The following is a 7,500-nucleotide window of genomic DNA, read 5'->3' as shown; positions in this document are numbered from 1 at the left end:
CTCTGGGTCTCTGCTTTCATATGCATTGGTTTTTAAGCTTATTGTATGCACCGTTGTGGAGAAATTACCGGAAATATGTCATTCGTTTGGTCAATATTCTAAAATATTGGACTCTTATTCTTATGATAGCAGAAATGATGCTGCTTTAAAACCGGGGTTAATGGACATTAAATGAAAGGTCTGGGTCTCTGCTTTCACATGCATTGGGTTTTAAGCTTGTAGTTTACACCGTTTTGGAGAAATTAACGAAAATATCTTATCCGTTTGGTCAATATACTAAAAGTTTGGAATCATATTCTTATGATGCCAGACATGATGCTGCTTTAAAACCGGGGTTAATGGACATTAAATGAAAGCTCTGGGTCTCTGCTTTCATATGCATTGGGTTTTAAGTTTTTAGTATGCACCGTTTTGGAGAAATTAACGTAAATATGTCATCCGTTTTGTCAATATTCTAAAATATTTGACTCATATTCTTATGATGGCAGACATGATGCTGCGTTTAAAACCGGGGTTAATGGACATTAAATGAAAGCTCTGGGTCTCTGCTTTCATATGCATTTGGTTTTAAGCTTGTAGTTTGCACCGTTTTGGAGAAATTAACGAAAATATGTCATTCGTTTGGTCAATATTCTAAAATATTGGACTCATATTCTTATGATGGCAGACATGATGCTGCGTTTAAAACCGGGGTTAATGGGCTTTAAATGAAAGCTCTGGGTCTCTGCTTTCACATGCATTGCGTTTTAAGCTTGTGGTCTGCACCGTTTTGGAGAAGTTAACGAAAATATGTCATCCGTTTGGTCAATATTCTAAAATATTGGACTCATATTCCTATGATGGCAGACATGATGCTGAATTTTAAACCGGGGTTTATGAACATTAAATGAAAGCCCTGGGACTCTGCTTTCACATAAATTGGGTTTTAAGCTTGTAGTTTGCACCGTTTTGGAGAAATTAACGAAAAGTTGTCATTCGTTTGGTCAATATTCTAAAATATAGGACTCACATTCTTATGATGGCAGACATAATACTGCGTTTAAAACCGGGGTTAATGGACATTAATTGAAAGCTCTGGGTCTCTGCTTTCATATGCATTGGGTTTTAAGCTTGTAGTATGCACCGTTTTGGAGAAATTAACGGAAATATGTCATCCGTTTGGTCAATATTCTAAAATATTGGACTCATATTCTTATGATGAGAGACATGATGCTGCGTTTAAAACCGGGGTTAATGGACATTAAATGAAAGGTCTGGATCTCTGCTTTCTCATGCATTTGGTTTTAAGCTTGTAGTTTGCACCGTTTTGGAGAAATTAACGAAAATATGTCATTCGTTTGATCAATATTCTAAAATATTGGACTAATATTCTTATGATGGCAGACATGATGCTGCGTTTAAAACCGGGGTTAATGGGCTTTAAATGAAAGCTCTGGGTCTCTGCTTTCATATGCATTTGGTTTTAAGCTTGTAGTTTGCACCGTTTTCGAGAAATTAACGAAAATATGTCATTCGTTTGGTCAATTTTCCAAAATATTAAACACATTTTTATTTGATGGCAGACATGATGCTGCGTTTAAAACCGAGGTTAAAGGACATTAAATGAAAGCTCTGGGTCTCTGCTTTCATATGCATTGGGTTTTAAGCTTGTAGTATGTACCGTTTTGGAGAAATTAACGGAATTATGTCATCCGTTTGGTCAACATTCTAAAATATTGGACTCATATTCTTATGATGGTGACATGATGCTGCTTTTAAAACCGGGGTTAATGGACATTAAATGAAAGGTCAGGATCTCTGCTTTCTCATGCAGTTGGTTTTAAGCTTGTAGATTGTACCGTTTTGGAGAAATTAACGGAAATATGTCATCCGTTTGATCAATATTCTAAAATATTGGACTCATATTCTTATGATGGCAGACATGATGCTGCGTTTAAAACCGGGGTTAATGGACATTAAATGAAAGCTCTGGGTCTCTGCTTTCACATGCATTTGGTTTTAAGCTTGTAGTTTGCACCGTTTTCGAGAAATTAACGAAAATATGTCATTCGTTTGATCAATATTCTATAATATTGGACTCATATTCTTATGATGGCAGACATGATGCTGCGTTTAAAACCGGGGTTAATGGGCTTTAAATGAAGCTCTGGGTCTCTGCTTTCATATGCATTTGGTTTTAAGCTTGTACTTTGCACCGTTTTGGAGAAATTAACGAAAATATGTCATTCGTTTGGTCAATTTTCCAAAATTTTAAACACATTTTCATTTGATGGCAGACATGATGCTGCGTTTAAAACCGCGGTTAAAGGACATTAAATGAAAGCTCTGTGTCTCTGCTTTCATATGCATTGGGTTTTAAGCTTGTAGTATGTACCGTTTTGGAGAAATTAACGGAAATATGTCATCCGTTTGGTCAATATTCTAAAATATTGGACTCATATTCTTATGATGGTGACATGATGCTGCGTTTAAAACCGGGGTTAATGGACATTAAATGAAAGCTCTGGATCTCTGCTTTCTCATGCATTTGGTTTTAAGCTTGTAGTTTGCACCGTTTTGGAGAAATTAACGAAAATATGTCATTCGTTTGATCAATATTCTAAAATATTGGACTCATATTCTTATGATGGCAGACATGATGCTGCGTTTAAAACCGGGGTTAATGGGCTTTAAATGAAAGCTCTGGGTCTCTGCTTTCATATGCATTTGGTTTTAAGCTTGTAGTTTGCACCATTTTGGAGAAATTAACGAAAATATGTCATTCGTTTGGTCAATTTTCCAAAATATTAAACACATTTTTATTTGATGGCAGACATGATGCTGCGTTTAAAACCGGGGTTAAAGGACATTAAATGAAAGCTCTGTGTCTCTGCTTTCATATGCAATGGGTTTTAAGCTTGTAGTATGTACCGTTTTGGAGAAATTAACGGAAATATGTCATCCGTTTGGTCAACATTCTAAAATATTGGACTCATATTCTTATGATGGTGACATGATGCTGCGTTTAAAACCGGGGTTAATGGACATTAAAAGAAAGCTCTGGGTCTCTGCTTTCACATGCATTTGGTTTTAAGCTTGTAGATTGCACCGTTTTGGAGAAATTAACGGAAATATGTCATCCGTTTGGTCAATATTCTAAAATATTGGACTCATATTCTTATGATGGCAGACATGATGCTGCTTTTAAATCCGGGGTTAATGGGCTTTAAATGAAAGCTCTGGGTCTCTGCTTTCATATGCATTTGGTTTTAAGCTTGTAGTTTGCACCGTTTTGGAGAAATTAACGAAAATATGTCATTCGTTTGGTCAATTTTCCAAAATATTAAACACATTTTTATTTGATGGCAGACATGATGCTGCGTTTAAAACCGGGGTTAAAGGACATTAAATGAAAGCTCTGTGTCTCTGCTTTCATATGCATTGGGTTTTAAGCTTGTAGTATGTACCGTTTTGGTGAAATTAACGGAATTATGTCATCCGTTTGGTCAACATTCTAAAATATTGGACTCATATTCTTATGATGGTGACATGATGCTGCGTTTAAAACCGGGGTTAATGGACATTAAATGAAAGCTCTGGGTCTCTGCTTTCTCATGCATTTGGTTTTAAGCTTGTAGAATGTACCGTTTTGGAGAAATTAACGGAAATATGTCATCCGTTTGGTCAATATTCTAAAATATTAGACTCATATTCTTATGATGGCAGACATGATGCTGCTTTTAAATCCTGGGTTAATGGACATTAAATGAAAGCTCTGGGTCTCTGCTTTCATATGCATTTGGTTTTAAGCTTGTAGTTTGCACCGTTTTGGAGAAATTAACGAAAATATGTCATACGTTTGATCAATATTCTATAATATTGGACTCATATTCTTATGATGGCAGACATGATGCTGCGTTTAAAACCGGGGTTAATGGGCTTTAAATGAAAGCTCTGGGTCTCTGCTTTCATATGCATTTGGTTTTAAGCTTGTACTTTGCACCGTTTTGGAGAAATTAACGAAAATATGTCATTCGTTTGGTCAATTTTCCAAAATTTTAAACACATTTTCATTTGATGGCAGACATGATGCTGCGTTTAAAACCGCGGTTAAAGGACATTAAATGAAAGCTCTGTGTCTCTGCTTTCATATGCATTGGGTTTTAAGCTTGTAGTATGTACCGTTTTGGAGAAATTAACGGAAATATGTCATCCGTTTGGTCAATATTCTAAAATATTGGACTCATATTCTTATGATGGTGACATGATGCTGCGTTTAAAACCGGGGTTAATGGACATTAAATGAAAGCTCTGGATCTCTGCTTTCTCATGCATTTGGTTTTAAGCTTGTAGTTTGCACCGTTTTGGAGAAATTAACGAAAATATGTCATTCGTTTGATCAATATTCTAAAATATTGGACTCATATTCTTATGATGGCAGACATGATGCTGCTTTTAAATCCGGGGTTAATGGGCTTTAAATGAAAGCTCTGGGTCTCTGCTTTCTCATGCATTCGGTTTTAAGCTTGTAGATTGCACCGTTTTGGAGAAATTAACGAAAATATGTCATTCGTTTGATCAATATTCTAAAATATTGGACTCATATTCTTATGATGGCAGACATGATGCTGCGTTTAAAACCGGGGTTAATGGGCTTTAAATGAAAGCTCTGGGTCTCTGCTTTCATATGCATTTGGTTTTAAGCTTGTAGTTTGCACCATTTTGGAGAAATTAACGAAAATATGTCATTCGTTTGGTCAATTTTCCAAAATATTAAACACATTTTTATTTGATGGCAGACATGATGCTGCGTTTAAAACCGGGGTTAAAGGACATTAAATGAAAGCTCTGGGTCTCTGTTTTCATATGCATTGGGTTTTAAGCTTGTAGTATGCACCGTTTTGGAGAAATTAACGGAAATATGTCATCCGTTTGGTCAATATTCTAAAATATTAGACTCATATTCTTATGATGGCAGACATGATGCTGCTTTTAAATCCGGGGTTAATGGACATTAAATGAAAGCTCTGGGTCTCTGCTTTCATATGCATTTGGTTTTAAGCTTGTAGTTTGCACCGTTTTCGAGAAATTAACGAAAATATGTCATTCGTTTGGTCAATATTCCAAAATATTAAACACATGTTTATTTGATGGCAGACATGATACTGCGTTTAAAACCGGGGTTAAAGGACATTAAATGAAAGCTCTGGGTCTCTGCTTTCACATGCATTGGGTTTTAAGCTTGTAGTATGCACCGTTTAGGAGAAATTAACGGAAATATGTCATCCGTTTGGTCAATATTCTAAAATATTAGACTCATATTCTTATGATGGCAGACATGATGCTGCTTTTAAATCCGGGGTTAATGGACATTAAATGAAAGCTCTGGGTCTCTGCTTTCATATGCATTTGGTTTTAAGCTTGTAGTTTGCACCGTTTTCGAGAAATTAACGAAAATATGTCATTCGTTTGGTCAATTTTCCAAAATATTAAACACATTTTTATTTGATGGCAGACATGATGCTGCGTTTAAAACCGGGGTTAAAGGACATTAAATGAAAGCTCTGGGTCTCTGCTTTCACATGCATTTGGTTTTAAGCTTGTAGTATACACCGTTTTGGAGAAATTAACGAAAATATGTCATCCGTTTGGTCAATATTCTAAAATATTGGACTCATATTCTTATGATGGTGACATGATGCTGCGTTTAAAACCGGGGTTAATGGACATTAAATGAAAGCTCTGGGTCTCTGCTTTCACATGCATTTGGTTTTAAGCTTGTAGATTGCACCGTTTTGGAGAAATTAACGAAAATATGTCATACGTTTGGTCAATATTCTAAAATATTGGACTCATATTCTTATGATGGCAGACATGATGCTGCTTTTAAACCCGGGGTTAATGGACATTAAATGAAAGCTCTGGGTCTCTGCTTTCACATGCATTTGGTTTTAAGCTTGTAGTATGCACCGTTTTGGAGAAATTAACGGAAATATGTCATCCGTTAGGTAAATTTTCCAAAATATTGGACTCATTTTCTTATGATGGCAGACATGATGCTGCTTTTAAACCCGGGGTTAATGGACATTAAATGAAAGCTCTGGGTCTCTGCTTTCACATGCATTTGGTTTTAAGCTTGTAGTATGCACCGTTTTGGAAATATTAATGAAAATATGCCATCCGTTTCGTCAAAATTCGAAAATATTGGACTCATTCTTATGATGGCAGACATGATGTTGCGTTTAAAACCGGGGTTAATGGACATTAAATGAAAGCTCTGTGTCTCTGCTTTCATATGCATTGGGTTTTAAGCTTGTAGTATACACCGTTTTGGAGAAATTAACGGAAATATGTCATCCTTTTGGTCAATATTCTAATATATAGGACTCATATTCTTATGATGGCAGACATGATGCTGCGTTTAAAACCGGGGTTAATGGACATTAAATGAAAGCTCTGGGTCTCTGCTTTCATATGCATTGGGTTTTAAGCTTGTAGTATGCACCGTTTTGGAGAAATTAACGGAAATATGTCATTCGTTTGGTCAATTTTTTAAATATTAAACAAATTTTCATTTGATGACAGACATGATCCTGCGTTTAAAACCGGGGTAAATGGACATTAAATGAAAGCTCTGGGTCTCTGCTTTCATATGCATTGGGTTTTAAGCTTGTAGTATGCATCGTTTTGGAGAAATTAACCGAAATATGTCATCCGTTTGGTCAATATTCTAAAATATTGGACTCATATTCTTATGATGGTAGACCTGATGCTCCGTTTAAAGCCGGGGTTAATGGACATTAAATGAAAGCTCTGTGTCTCTGTTTTCGTATGCATTTGGTTTTAAGCTTGTAGTTTGCACCGTTTTGGAGAAATTAACGAAAATATGTCATTCGTTTGGTCAATTTTCCAAAAAATTAAACACATTTTCCTTTGATGGCAGACATGATGCTGCGTTTAAAACCGGGGTTAAAGGACATTAAATGAAAGCTCTGGGTCTCTGCTTTCATATGCATTGGGTTTTAAGCTTGTAGTATGCACCGTTTTGGAGAAATTAACGGAAACATGTCATCCGTTTGGTCAATATTCTAAAATATTGGACTCATATTCTTATGATGGTGACATGATGCTGCGTTTAAAACCGGGGTTAATGGACACTAAATGAAATCTCTGGGTCTCTGCTTTCACATGCATTTGGTTTTAAGCTTGTAGATTGCACCGTTTTGCAGAAATTAACGAAAATATGTCATCCGTTTGGTCAATATTCTAAAATATTGGACTCATATTCTTATGATGGCAGACATGATGCTGCTTTTAAACCCGGGGTTAATGGACATTAAATGAAAGCTCTGGGTCTCTGCTTTCACATTCATTTGGTTTTAAGCTTGTAGTATGCACCGTTTTGGAGAAATTAACGAAAATATGTCATCCGTTTGGTCAATTTTCCAAAATATTGGACTCATATTCTTATGAGGGCAGACATGAAGTTGCGTTTAAAGCCGGGGTTAATGGACATTAAAT

This window comes from Atractosteus spatula, unplaced genomic scaffold (genome assembly GCF_055471065.1).
Source record: "Atractosteus spatula isolate fAtrSpa1 unplaced genomic scaffold, fAtrSpa1.hap1 Scaffold_32, whole genome shotgun sequence".
NCBI lineage: Eukaryota > Metazoa > Chordata > Actinopteri > Semionotiformes > Lepisosteidae > Atractosteus > Atractosteus spatula.
Note: the sequence above shows the minus strand (reverse complement) of the source record.